This window comes from Cajanus cajan, chromosome 3, assembly GCF_000230855.2.
Source record: "Cajanus cajan strain Asha chromosome 3, NIPB_CcT2T_4, whole genome shotgun sequence".
Lineage (NCBI taxonomy): Eukaryota > Viridiplantae > Streptophyta > Magnoliopsida > Fabales > Fabaceae > Cajanus > Cajanus cajan.
In genome coordinates, this window is record NC_138519.1 from 4086868 (window position 1) to 4102653 (window position 15786).

General features: G+C 38.7%; 1 long non-coding RNA gene across 1 annotated transcript; it reads left to right on the forward strand.

Moving 5' to 3' along the window:
- The first annotated feature begins 1155 nt into the window (after nt 1–1155).
- On the forward strand, nt 1156–3313 carry LOC145955458 (uncharacterized). The gene is made up of 2 exons (XR_014432079.1): nt 1156–2102; nt 3081–3313. It is a non-coding gene; the product is annotated as an uncharacterized LOC145955458 (long non-coding RNA).
- The last annotated feature ends 12473 nt before the right edge of the window (nt 3314–15786 follow it).

Genomic DNA, 15786 nt, shown 5'->3' on the forward strand with positions numbered 1-15786 from the left:
GCATTCATTGGCTAATTGTGACTTGAGAACAATCCCAATAAATATGAATATGAATTTAAGAACAAAACTACTGGAATTGTTAAAACACAAATAAATGAATTAGAAATGAAATGGGGTGAGAAATGGTAAAATGGACACTTGAAGTTGTGGGGGTTTGATTTCACCAAACAAACACTCGTGAATCCTATGTCTCTTGTTACATCCATTATTCAGTCAACCATAAATTTACTCAGACCTAATTCCTTAGAGAAAGAGCCTAGGTGCAAAATATTGAATATCAATCCCTTGAGTACTCAATACCTCCACCCGCATTACCGGTTAGGGTTTTAAGACTACTAATGGGTCAAGCCCTATCCCTAGGTACAATTCCCACTAGGCATATGTTCATAACTAGTTTCAAGGATATTTCCCAATACTCAATGAAACCTTAAATCATGCAAAGGGTGATCAAGCCAAAGCAAGCATTAAGCATGGAATCATACACAACAAAGAATGAAACAAAACATATATATCATTAAACACAAAGGGATTACAATAGAGTTTGTTGGTTACATCAAAACCCCAATACAAAGGATAGAACCTCTCAAAACAAAGAGGGGAAAACTAAAATAGAGATGGAAGAGGAAAGGAAGAACCGAAGGAATGATCCACCATGGCCGTTCCCAAGCTCTGGGAATCCCTTCCGCAGCTCCTGGAGGCGCCCCTGCGTGAATGAGGGAGAAAACCCTCGACATTTCCCTTTTATGCAGCCCGAGGAGACAAATTAGGGTTATTGCGCCCGGCGCGTTACACTTCGCGCCCGGCGCGGGCTTCCCCTGATGCTCAATGTACTCTCGGCCTTGAATTGAGCCCGGCGCAATTATAAATTGCGCCCGGCGCGAGGTTCCCAAAGACTGAGAGTACTCTATTTTATGCCCGCCCGGCGAGATTAATACGGCGCCTGGCGCGGTTGCCTGCTCTGCTCCTTAATTCTTTTGTTTTCCACTCCTTTAACCCTTTTTTTCCTCAATTCTCTACTTGAATACCTGCATATACAAAAGAAACCAAAATGAGAACAATTATATGCAATGATACAAAGAATGGAAGAATTTGATCATTAAATCTTGTATAAGTCTCATCCAAAAAGAGGTAAAATTGAGACTTAACAATCATGTATTCCTTAAAGTTACTCCTTGGACAGGAGTAGGCAGAGCACTAAAATCGCGTAAGCTTACTCCACGTTTCATTGGTCCTTATCAAATCCTTAAAAGAATTGGTGAAGTAGCCTATCAAATTGCCTTACCCCCATCTCTTTCAAATCTTCATAATGTCTTTCATGTTTCCCAACTCAGAAAATATGTCCATGATCCTTTCCATATCATCGAGTCTGACAATGTTCAATTGAAAGATAATCTCACATATGAAACAGTTCCTTTAAGAATTGATGATACGAGGGTGAAACAACTAAGAGGAAAGGAAATTCCTTTGGTTAAGGTCGTTTGGGGAGGACATTTTGAAGAAAGTGCTACTTGGGAGTTAGAAAGCAAGATGCGTGAAGATTATCCTTTTCTATTTCAGGAAAATTTCGGGGACGAAATTTCTTAAAGGAGGGGAGAAATGTAATATCCCAAAATTTTATTCAAATGAAAAGAGTTATTTATTATGTGAATAAGTATTTTATTCCCGTATTTTACTATTCATGTATATGTATTTTACTATTTACATATACGTATTTTACTATTTATGTATACGTATTTATGAATAGTATTTTACTATTCATATGAATAGTAATTTTGAAAAAAACGTAAAAACTCAAATTATTTGGATGAATAGTATTTTACTATTCATGAATAGTAATTATATTATTATTTTAATGAATAGTGCATAGTGCATAGTAACTTCAAAATTTCTATAAATAGGGACCTAAGGATTTTGAAAATTCATAACTAGAGAGAAGAAAAGTTTAGAGAGAAGGAATTCTAGAGAGATAGAAAGAGAAAATAAGAGAGAAGGTTCTGCCTAGGTTGTGAAAAGAGGAGGAGAATAGAGAAGGTTCTGCTCTAGTTCCGGTTCCGGTTTAAGGAGAAAGAGAGGAGATTCTGCCCAAATTCCTATTTATCCAGGTAAGGGGGGAGTGGGAAACCTTGCTTGGGGGTGTAGAAATAATTGTTAAATAGTCTGTTTGTTGGATTGGCTCCCGATCCCTTGTCTGTTGTTTGATTATTTGAATATATATTATTACTGTGTTTTGTTTGTACTACTTGATTTTCTTGTTTCGGTAATTAATAATTATAATTAATGGATAACTTCACTTTTACTATTCTAAAATATTCATTGAATGGAAGACTAAGCCTCCTATTAACTTATAAATTTAGACTTTATTATCTAAATGGAAGGCCGAGCCTCCTTATTTTCATTAAGCTTCCTATTTTACTTAAGGATTTAATTATACCATGAAATATAAATTATATGATCCCTAAAGACCTTTGAACTATTGGACCCTTGACTTAATGACCTTGGACTATTGAACTGTTGGACTGTTGGACAATGGACTATTGGACTATTGAACCTTTGGACTATGGGACTATTGAATTATTGGACCTTTGGACTATTGGATTAATAAAATATAATATAAGTATGAATTATGCTTATGATATGGTATATTATAGGAAATTCTGTAACATGTTAAATGTTAAGTTTATGATTGTATGACATGCATCATATGCATATATACTCCAGGTGTGCCGCTGAGGCCGCATACCCACGACTAACAAGGTGTACCTTTGGGTCACCCATGATATGCTAACAAGGTGTGCCTTTGGGTCACCAATGATGTAACCAGGTGTTCCTTTGGGTCACCCACGATATGCTAACTAGGTGTGCCTTAGGGTCACCAATGATGATATGTGAACTTCCGTATGGCGCCACATGCATATATTTATGAGTTGAGTCTATGACATCATTGCATGATAAATAATTATATATGATAATGATTATATGTGTGTGTGCTATTTAACTTTTATTTCTTCATCTACAACTGAGTGAGATGTTTCTCACTCCCTTGTTATTTTTTTTTGTATATGTTTAAATTTATGTTGCAGGTAATCATCATCATGAGGATGTTGGTGATGAGGCCTAAAGGCTTCTTGGGGCATGCTCTGATAGGATGTGACATCGGGTTTAGCTAGGATTTCTCTGATGTCTTTCTTGTTCTAAAAACATTTTCTTTTCTTGTGTAATTTAATAAATTATAAGTTGATTCCTAACTAGGAGGCACTGCCACCTTTACTGGGATTAATTTATAATCTTTGTTTTATAATAACTTCTTAAGTTTGATATTTATGTGTATGAATTTATGAATGTGCATCTTCTACCTTATGATACTTATTGTTTTATATCATTCTATGAAAATCTTTTATAAATATAGTTTATGTTTATTAATGATTTTGGGGTAGAGGGTGTCACATTTAGGATATAGTCCCACATCGGTTAGGAAGGCGAACGAAGCATGCCATATATATGGGTGTGGATACCTTCCTTGTGAGGAGGCCTTTTGGGGTGGCATGCGTGTCATCGCCAAGAGCAAAACCGTGCGGCCGTGGGCCAAAGCGGACAATATCCTCATGCGGGTTGCTTGGGCTGTTACATTGGTATCAGAGCCGGGACCCGGATCGGTGTGCCAGCGAGGGCGCTGGACTCCCTTGAGGGGGGGTGGATATAGTCCCACATCGGTTAGGAAGGCGAACGAAGCATGCCATATATATGGGTGTGGATACCTTCCTTGTGAGGAGGCCTTTTGGGGTGGCATGCGTGTCATCGCCAAGAGCAAAACCGTGCGGCCGTGGGCCAAAGCGGACAATATCCTCATGCGGGTTGCTTGGGCTGGTTCTCCTTGCAGAACGGGCCGTTCCGAAAGGAGAACGGGCCGTTCTGCTGGGTTTCGAAACGGGCCGTTCCGGGGCCGTTCCAGTCGAAAATTTTACGTTGTTCTGAAGGATTCAGAACGGCCGTTCCGTTTTCGGAACGGGCCGTTCTGGGTTAGGTGGCGAAAATTTCTATAAATAGGGGCTAGGGGTTGAAGGAAATTCATAACTTGAAGAGTGAAGTTTTAGAGAGAAAGAAGAGAGAGAAAGGGAGAAAAAAGAGGAGGGAGAAGAGGAGATTTTGCCCGAGTTTCGGTTCTTGTTTAAGGAGAGAGGTGGAGGTTCTGTCCGAGTTTCAGTTCAGGTTTATACAAGTAAGGGTGACATTTATAAAATTAATCTAGTATGCTAAGTAAGGGTAGTGCTTATAAAATTAATCTAGTGCGTATGACCATGATAGGAATAGTATAATTTTAATATGCTATTTTATGTGGAGATTTTCATTTCATATAGTATAATTTGGATCAATTGATGGTTGTTTTGGATATTTATATTATTATTATATTGACAAATTGGCATGGTTATGGTTATGTTAAATTATGGAATATGCTGTGCATGTGGTTTGGAAAAGTAAATAGGACTTAAAGGAGTAAGGTTATGGTATGGATTAGATCTCTTGGTGAGATCAGGATATAATCTTTGGAAAAATATGAAATTGGGAATCCCATGGTGAGGATTCCAATGTGGAACTTTTCCAAAGGTTATATGATAAACCACTTCAGATGTTAGGTGGATTCTGAAGTACTCCTTTAAGTATTCTATTTGCTACCGGTATGGGGGCCAGGCCGAGTCATACCGATGGATGAAGTGGCCATGATCACCAGGGTTACGTGACGACGTAATTCCAGCTGTATATTTCCATGAGAGGTCAGGTGTGATTCCTGGGTTGCTGATATGTTTCAGCGTGCGTGTCAACACTTGGTGGATGGTGTTGAGGCCAACATTGTGAGGATATGTTGGTGTGAGATCATGGAATAATTATACAGTGGTGTGACTTTGTTTCTGGATGTGGAATATGTATACAAATGGTGTGGATTGTATGCATTGGATTTTAGATTTGATTTATATTTGGCATGGAAATAATTATTTATAAGGTTTATTTCCTTGGTGCGGATATATATATATATTATGGATAAATATCTGTTTAATGATATTTTATCATGTACTATGGTTGGTTTTATATGTGCTAACCCTTGCATGTTTCCATGTGGTTTGGACTGTGATGATCTCACTTTGTGGGGGAGCAGATCAGGTGTGAGGCTTGGGATAGCAAGAAGTCTTCTGATAGCTGCTTTGAGTAGTAGCAAGGTTTAGAGCTTGACCAGCACCTAGGGTGTCTATATTATATTATCTTTTGGATTACTGTATAACTTTACTAAGGATGATGACTCTGCTATAGCAGATTATATTATATATTTTGGAAACAATTTATATGTTATTGTATAATTACACTCTAGCGTAGCTGGCTTTTGCTCTATTTTCTTTATTTTATATAATTTTATTTTGGTTGGTTATTGATGTGACGGCCTAGGGTGGGTCGTTACAATTTTGGTATCAGAGCTGGTCAAGTCTCTTTAGGGTTTGTGGGAAATGGTCTTGTTGCATTTCCGTTGTGTGGAAATGAAAGGAACTTCATGAGTTTCTTGATCTTGATTAGGAATTTCTTATGAGTTTTAGTGTAAACTCATAAAATTCCTTGATCTTTCATCTTGATTAGGATGGTTGGTAGGGGAAACAATTCTAATCCTTCTTCAGGCGTGGATGCGCAACAGATTGCTCAAGCTATGGAGCAAATTGCTGCTGCTATTGGACAACAAAATACTTTGTTAGCTCAGATGGAGACCAACCGGGCTACAGCTGAAGCAGCTAGGGTTGAGGTACCTGATGAGTATAGGGGCTTGTCAGAATTTAGAAAAGGGAATCCTCCTCAATTTACAGGTGTTGATGGACCTGAAGTTGCTGACCAGTGGATTGAGGAGATGGAGAAAATTTTCATGGTGATGCAGTGTCCAGAGGAGAGGAAGCTAAATTATGCTGTTTATATGCTAGTGGGTGAGGCTAGCTTCTGGTGGAAGGGTGCTCAAGCTATGATGGAGGCTAGAGGTGAAGCGGTAAATTGGGATAACTTTAAAAAGGTGTTTCTGGAGAAATATTTTCCAGATAGTGCTAGGTATGCTAAAGAAGCTGAATTTTTGAGACTGCAACAAGGGAATATGTCAGTACAAGAGTATGTGGTCAAGTTTGAACACTTGGCTAGATATTATTCTCAAGCTATCACTGAAGCCTGGAGGTGTAGGAAGTTTAGTGAGGGTCTAAGATTTGAGCTGAGAAAGACTATTGTTCCTATGGGAATTATGGAGTTTCCAGTTTTAGTTGAAAAGGCAAAAACGGTTGAAAGATTTGAGGGAGGGAATAAAATGGTGAAAGGACCAGAAGGATCATCTGGAAGGGGGAAACAATCTCAAAAGAGACCATCCCAATTTCAGATTGGGAATGCTAATAAGAAACCCATGGGGACTACTACTACAGGAGCTGTTAGATGCTATACGTGTGGAGGCCCACATATGATGAGGGACTGTCCTACAAAGAATTATGCGTGTTTTAAATGTGGCAAGGTGGGTCACATGGCTAAAGATTGCAATATCAGAAATGCTCCAGCTAGAGAGAACCAAAAGGTGGATCGACCTACTGCAGCAGGACGTGTTTTTGCCTTAACAAGTGTTGAAGCTGAAACATCATCTGAGCTAGTAAAGGGGAAGGGCAAAATTGATGGTAATGATATTTCTATTCTATTTGATTCTGGTGCATCACATTCTTTTATTTCTTACGAATGTGTGAGGAGATCAAAATTAGTTGTGAATTCCTTGAGTGTGGATCTAGTTGTTTCTACCCCAGCTTCAGGGTCTGTTTTGACTTCTGAGGTTTGTTTAGGATGTACAATAGAAGTAGAAGGGCGTTGTTATAAGGTGAACTTGTTTTGTTTACCTTTATCGGATTTGGATGTGATTTTAGGGATGGACTGGCTTTCTATCAATAGGATTTTGATAGATTGTTCAGAGAAGAAATTAATCTTTCCTACTGATGAACAGGAGAGATTTATTTCTAATAGACAGGTGGATGGGTTGTTGAAAAATGGAGCTCTTGGGTTTATGATCTTATCTTTTATTAGTATAGAGAATGAAAAGTTGTTGAATAGTATTGATGTTGTTAGAGAATTTCCAGAGGTTTTTCCGGATGATGTTCCGGGATTACCACCAAAGCGAGAGTTAGAGTTTAGTATTGATCTTATACCAGGGGCGGGACCAGTGTCCATTTCTCCTTATAGAATGGCACCAGCGGAGTTGTTTGAATTGAAAAAGCAAGTTGAGGAGCTTTTGGAGAAGCAGATGATCAGACCAAGTGTCTCTCCGTGGGGAGCACCAGTGTTATTGGTAAAGAAGAAGGATGGTGGTGTGAGGTTATGTGTGGATTACAGGCAGTTAAATAAATTGACAATCAAGAATAAGTATCCTTTGCCAAGGATAGATGATTTGATGGACCAATTGAGGGGAGCTTCTGTTTTCTCCAAGATTGATTTGAGATCTGGGTATCACCAGATTCGGGTAAAGGAAGAGGACATACCAAAGACTGCTTTCAGGACTCGATATGGTCATTATGAGTATGTTGTCATGCCTTTTGGAGTGACGAATGCTCCAGCTATTTTCATGGATTATATGAACAGGATTTTCAGACCCTTTCTGGATAAGTTTGTGGTGGTGTTCATTGATGATATTCTGGTTTATTCTAAATCTATGGAAGAACATAGAGAACATCTGAGGATAGTTTTGCAGGTATTGAAGGAGAAACAGTTATTTGCAAAGTTGTCAAAATGTGAGTTTTGGTTATCTGAAGTTAAGTTCTTGGGTCATGTGATTTCTGCACAAGGAATTGCAGTTGATCCTACTAAGGTGGAAGCGATTTTGAGGTGGGAGCGTCCAAAATCAGTTACTGAAATTAGAGGTTTTGTGGGATTGGCTGGCTATTATAGAAGATTTATAGAAGGATTTTCTAAAATAGTTATGCCTTTGACACAGCTGACCAGGAAGGATCATCCTTTTATATGGACGGAGGAGTGTGAAAGGAGTTTTCAAGAGTTAAAGGAAAAGTTGACTTCGTCTCCAGTGTTGATTTTGCCAGATCCTAATAAATCTTTTGAGGTTTATTGTGATGCATCTCATCAAGGTTTAGGATGTGTTCTTATGCAAGATAGACAGGTTGTGGCCTATGTATCTAGGCAGTTAAAGACTCATGAACGAAATTATCCTACGCATGATCTAGAGTTGGCTGCGGTGGTTTTTGCTTTGAAGATTTGGAGACATTATCTCTATGGAGCAAAGTTTGATGTGTTCAGTGATCATAAGAGTTTGAAATATTTGTTTGATCAGAAAGAGTTAAATATGAGGCAAAGGAGGTGGATTGAGTTTTTGAAAGATTATGATTTTCAGTTAATGTACCATCCAGGTAAAGCAAATGTGGTGGCAGATGCTTTGAGTAGAAAATCACTTCATATGTCTTACATGATGGTTAAAGAGATGGAGTTAGTAGAGAAATTCAGGGATATGAATCTTAATATTGTGATTGCCTCAGATTTTATTAGTTGTGGTATGACTACCATTACTAGTGATTTCTTAGAGATGGTGAAACAAAAACAAGTTCAGGATGCGAGTTTGAACAAGGTTAAGGAGTTGATGAGTTCTGGGAAAGCTGAAGGATTTAAACAAGATATGGATGGAATCTTGAGGTATAAGGGTAGAATTTGTATTCCACAAGATGAGGAGTTGAAGAAGTTGATACTTGAGGAAGGTCATAAAAGTAAGTTAAGTGTACATCCAGGTATGACAAAAATGTATCAAGATTTGAAGAAAATATTCTGGTGGAATGGTATGAAGAGGGAGATAGCTGAGTATATTGCATCTTGCATTGTGTGTCAAAAAGCTAAAGTAGAACATCAAAAACCAGGAGGTTTGTTACAAATGATGGAGATCCCTGAATGGAAATGGGATAGTATAACCATGGATTTTGTTGTTGGATTACCAAGGTCTGCTAAGAATTGTGATTCTATTTGGGTGATCGTGGATAGATTAACTAAGTGTGCTCATTTCCTTCCAATGAATATAAAGTGGTCCTTGGAAAAGTTAACTCAATTGTATATTAAGGAGATTGTTAGATTACATGGTGTGCCCTCCAGTATCATCTCTGATAGGGATCCTCGTTTTACATCCCGATTTTGGCAAAGTTTGCATCAAGCGTTAGGGACTAAGTTGAGGCTCAGTTCTGCTTATCACCCACAGACTGATGGGCAGTCTGAGAGGACTATCCAATCTTTGGAGGACTTGTTGAGGGCTTGTATTTTGGATCATCTAGGGAATTGGGAAGAGATGTTGCCTTTGGTCGAGTTCACTTATAATAACAGTTTTCATGCAAGTATAGGAATGGCACCGTTTGAGGCTCTGTATGGGAGGAAATGTCGAACACCTTTGTGTTGGTTTAAAGAGGGAGAATCAGTGATGGTGGGGCCAGAGATCATCTTACAGACTACTGAAAAGGTGAAACAAATTCAGGAAAGAATGAGAGCTGCTCAGAGTCGGCAAAAGTCTTATGCAGACAAAAGGAGGAAACCTTTGGAGTTTTCAGAAGGAGAACATGTGTTTTTGAAAGTAACTCCTACCACAGGTGTGGGAAGAGCTATCAAAGCTAAGAAGTTGAATCCTAAGTTTATTGGACCGTATCAAATTCTCAAGAGGATTGGACCAGTGGCATATCAGATTGCATTACCTCCATTCCTTTCTAATCTGCATGATGTGTTCCATGTTTCACAACTGAGGAAATATATTCACGATCCAAGTCATGTCTTGGAATCAGAGGCAGTACAAGTTAAGGAAAATTTAACTTTTGAGAAACAGCCAGTTTCAGTGGCAGATAAGAAAGTTAAACAGTTGCGAGGTAAATCTATCAATTTGGTGAAAGTTATTTGGGATGAGATTACTAATGAAGCTACTTGGGAGTTGGAGGAAAGGATGAAGGATCAATACCCATATCTCTTTTAGAGTAAGTGAATTTTCGAGGACGAAAATTTTTGTTGTTGGAGAGAATTGTAATACCCATTTTATTATTATTATTATCAATGGCATTTTAGTAATTATCGGTGGCATTTTCGTAATTTTATTAAAATTTTTGGGGTATTTTCGGATTTTGGAACGGGCTGTTCCAAAAGCGGAACGGACCGTTCCAAAAGAGAAAAATATGTGTTCTGGGTTTGTGCAGAACAGGGCTGGAACGGGCCGTTCTCCAAAGGAGAACGGGCCGTTCTGCTTGGAGAACGGGGCGTTCCCCTTGCAGAACGGGCCGTTCTGCTTGGAGAACGGGGCGTTCTCCTTTGGAGAACGGCCCGTTCCAGCCCTGTTCTGCACAAACCCAGAACACATATTTTTCTCTTTTGGAACGGCCCGTTCCGCTTTTGGAACAGCCCGTTCCAAAATCCGAAAATACCCCAAAAATTTTAATAAAATTACGAAAATGCCACCGATAATTACTAAAATGCCATTGATAATAATAATAATAAAATGGGTATTACAACCCACCCTAGGCCGTCACATCAATAACCAACCAAAATAAAATTATATAAAATAAAGAAAATAGAGCAAAAGCCAGCTACGCTAGAGTGTAATTATACAATAACATATAAATTGTTTCCAAAATATATAATATAATCTGCTATAGCAGAGTCATCATCCTTAGTAAAGTTATACAGTAATCCAAAAGATAATATAATATAGACACCCTAGGTGCTGGTCAAGCTCTAAACCTTGCTACTACTCAAAGCAGCTATCAGAAGACTTCTTGCTATCCCAAGCCTACACCTGATCTGCTCCCCCACATAGTGAGATCATCACAGTCCAAACCACATGGAAACATGCAAGGGTTAGCACATATAAAACCAACCATAGTACAATAAAATGAAATATCATTAAACAGATATTTATCCATAATATATATATATATCCGCACCAAGGAAATAAACCTTATAAATAATTATTTCCATGCCAAATATAAATCAAATCTAAAATCCAATGCATACAATCCACACCATTTGTATACATATTCCACATCCAGAAACAAAGTCACACCACTGTATAATTATTCCATGATCTCACACCAACATATCCTCACAATGTTGGCCTCAACACCATCCACCAAGTGTTGACACGCACGCTGAAACATATTAGCAACCCAGGAATCACACCTGACCTCTCATGGAAATATACAGCTGGAATTACGTCGTCACGTAACCCTGGTGATCATGGCCACTTCATCCATCGGTATGACTCGGCCTGGCCCCCATACCGGTAGCAAATAGAATACTTAAAGGAGTACTTCAGAATCCACCTAACATCTGAAGTGGTTTATCATATAACCTTTGGAAAAGTTCCACATTGGAATCCTCACCATGGGATTCCCAATTTCATATTTTTCCAAAGATTATATCCTGATCTCACCAAGAGATCTAATCCATACCATAACCTTACTCCTTTAAGTCCTATTTACTTTTCCAAACCACATACACAGCATATTCCATAATTAAACATAACCATAACCATGCCAATTTGTCAATATAATAATAATATAAATATCCAAAACAACCATCAATTGATCCAAATTATACTATATGAAATGAAAATCTCCACATAAAATAGCATATTAAAATTATACTATTCCTATCATGGTCATACGCACTAGATTAATTTTATAAGCACTACCCTTACTTAGCATACTAGATTAATTTTATAAATGCCACCCTTACTTGTATAAACCTGAACTGAAACTCGGACAGAACCTCCACCTCTCTCCTTAAACAAGAACCGAAACTCGGGCAGAATCTCCTCTTCTCCCTCCTCTTTTTTCTCCCTTGGCAGAACCCCCTCTACTGGATTCTTCTTTCTCTCTCTCCTCTTTCCTCTCTCTTTCTCCCTTTCTCTCTCTTCTTTCTCTCTAAAACTTCACTCTTCAAGTTATGAATTTCCTTCAACCCCTAGCCCCTATTTATAGAAATTTTCGCCACCTAACCCAGAACGGCCCGTTCCGAAAACGGAAAGGCCGTTCTGAATCCTTCAGAACAACGTAAAATTTTCGACTGGAACGGCCCCGGAACGGCCCGTTTCGAAACCCAGCAGAACGGCCCGTTCTCCTTTCGGAACGGCCCGTTCTGCAAGGAGAACGCCCCGTTCTCCAAGCAGAACGGCCCGTGCTGCAAGGGGAACGCCCCGTTCTCCAAGCAGAACGGCCCGTTCTCCTTTGGAGAACGGCCCGTTCCGGTCCTGTTCTGCACAAACCCAGAACACATATTTTTCTCTTTTGGAACGGCCCGTTCCGCTTTTGGAACAGCCCGTTCCAAAATCCGAAAATACCCCAAAAATTTTAATAAAATTACGAAAATGCCACCGATAATTACTAAAATGCCATTGATAATAATAATAATAAAATGGGTATTACAATTCTCTCCAACAACAAAAATTTTCGTCCTCGAAAATTCACTTACTCTAAAAGAGATATGGGTATTGATCCTTCATCCTTTCCTCCAACTCCCAAGTAGCTTCATTAGTAATCTCAACCCAAATAACTTTCACCAAATTGATAGATTTACCTCGCAACTGTTTAACTTTCTTATCTGCCACTGAAACTGGCTGTTTCTCAAAAGTTAAATTTTCCTTAACTTGTACTGCCTCTGATTCCAAGACATGACTTGGATCGTGAATATATTTCCTCAGTTGTGAAACATGGAACACATCATGCAGATTAGAAAGGAATGGAGGTAATGCAATCTGATATGCCACTGGTCCAATCCTCTTGAGAATTTGATACGGTCCAATAAACTTAGGATTCAACTTCTTAGCTTTGATAGCTCTTCCCACACCTGTGGTAGGAGTTACTTTCAAAAACACATGTTCTCCTTCTGAAAACTCCAAAGGTTTCCTCCTTTTGTCTGCATAAGACTTTTGCCGACTCTGAGCAGCTCTCATTCTTTCCTGAATTTGTTTCACCTTTTCAGTAGTCTGTAAGATGATCTCTGGCCCCACCATCACTGATTCTCCCTCTTTAAACCAACACAAAGGTGTTCGACATTTCCTCCCATACAGAGCCTCAAACGGTGCCATTCCTATACTTGCATGAAAACTGTTATTATAAGTGAACTCGACCAAAGGCAACATCTCTTCCCAATTCCCTAGATGATCCAAAATACAAGCCCTCAACAAGTCCTCCAAAGATTGGATAGTCCTCTCAGACTGCCCATCAGTTTGTGGGTGATAAGCAGAACTGAGCCTCAACTTAGTCCCTAACGCTTGATGCAAACTTTGCCAAAATCGGGATGTAAAACGAGGATCCCTATCAGAGATGATACTGGAGGGCACACCATGTAATCTAACAATCTCCTTAATATACAATTGAGTTAACTTTTCCAAGGACCACTTTATATTCATTGGAAGGAAATGAGCACACTTAGTTAATCTATCCACGATCACCCAAATAGAATCACAATTCTTAGCAGACCTTGGTAATCCAACAACAAAATCCATGGTTATACTATCCCATTTCCATTCTGGCACTTCCATCATTTGTAACAAACCTCCTGGTTTTTGATGTTCTACTTTAGCTTTTTGACACACAATGCAAGATGCAACATACTCAGCTATCTCCCTTTTCATACCATTCCACCAGAACATTTTCTTCAAATCTTGATACATTTTTGTCATACCTAGATGTACACTCAACTTACTTTTATGACCTTCCTCAAGTATCAACTTCTTCAACTCCTCATCTTGTGGAATACAAATTCTACCCTTATACCTCAAGATTCCATCCATATCTTGTTTAAATCCTTCAGCTTTCCCAGAACTCATCAACTCCTTAACCTTGTTCAAACTCGCATCCTGAACTTGTTTTTGTTTCACCATCTCTAAGAAATCACTAGTAATGGTAGTCATACCACAACTAATAAAATTTGAGGCAATCACAATATTAAGATTCATATCCCTGAATTTCTCTACTAACTCCATCTCTTTAACCATCATGTAAGACATATGAAGTGATTTTCTACTCAAAGCATCTGCCACCACATTTGCTTTACCTGGATGGTACATTAACTGAAAATCATAATCTTTCAAAAACTCAATCCACCTCCTTTGCCTCATATTTAACTCTTTCTGATCAAACAAATATTTCAAACTCTTATGATCACTGAACACATCAAACTTTGCTCCATAGAGATAATGTCTCCAAATCTTCAAAGCAAAAACCACCGCAGCCAACTCTAGATCATGCGTAGGATAATTTCGTTCATGAGTCTTTAACTGCCTAGATGCATAGGCCACAACCTGTCTATCTTGCATAAGAACACATCCTAAACCTTGATGAGATGCATCACAATAAACCTCAAAAGATTTATTAGGATCTGGCAGAATCAACACTGGAGACGAAGTCAACTTTTCCTTTAACTCTTGAAAACTCCTTTCACACTCCTCCGTCCATATAAAAGGATGATCCTTCCTGGTCAGCTGTGTCAAAGGCATAACTATTTTAGAAAATCCTTCTATAAATCTTCTATAATAGCCAGCCAATCCCACAAAACCTCTAATTTCAGTAACTGATTTTGGACGCTCCCACCTCAAAATCGCTTCCACCTTAGTAGGATCAACTGCAATTCCTTGTGCAGAAATCACATGACCCAAGAACTTAACTTCAGATAACCAAAACTCACATTTTGACAACTTTGCAAATAACTGTTTCTCCTTCAATACCTGCAAAACTATCCTCAGATGTTCTCTATGTTCTTCCATAGATTTAGAATAAACCAGAATATCATCAATGAACACCACCACAAACTTATCCAGAAAGGGTCTGAAAATCCTGTTCATATAATCCATGAAAATAGCTGGAGCATTCGTCACTCCAAAAGGCATGACAACATACTCATAATGACCATATCGAGTCCTGAAAGCAGTCTTTGGTATGTCCTCTTCCTTTACCCGAATCTGGTGATACCCAGATCTCAAATCAATCTTGGAGAAAACAGAAGCTCCCCTCAATTGGTCCATCAAATCATCTATCCTTGGCAAAGGATACTTATTCTTGATTGTCAATTTATTTAACTGCCTGTAATCCACACATAACCTCACACCACCATCCTTCTTCTTTACCAATAACACTGGTGCTCCCCACGGAGAGACACTTGGTCTGATCATCTGCTTCTCCAAAAGCTCCTCAACCTGCTTTTTCAATTCAAACAACTCCGCTGGTGCCATTCTATAAGGAGAAATGGACACTGGTCCCGCCCCTGGTATAAGATCAATACTAAACTCTAACTCTCGCTTTGGTGGTAATCCCGGAACATCATCCGGAAAAACCTCTGGAAATTCTCTAACAACATCAATACTATTCAACAACTTTTCATTCTCTATACTAATAAAAGATAAGATCATAAACCCAAGAGCTCCATTTTTCAACAATCCATCCACCTGTCTATTAGAAATAAATCTCTCCTGTTCATCAGTAGGAAAGATTAATTTCTTCTCTGAACAATCTATCAAAATCCTATTGATAGAAAGCCAGTCCATCCCTAAAATCACATCCAAATCCGATAAAGGTAAACAAAACAAGTTCACCTTATAACAACGCCCTTCTACTTCTATTGTACATCCTAAACAAACCTCAGAAGTCAAAACAGACCCTGAAGCTGGGGTAGAAACAACTAGATCCACACTCAAGGAATTCACAACTAATTTTGATCTCCTCACACATTCGTAAGAAATAAAAGAATGTGATGCACCAGAATCAAATAGAATAGAAATAT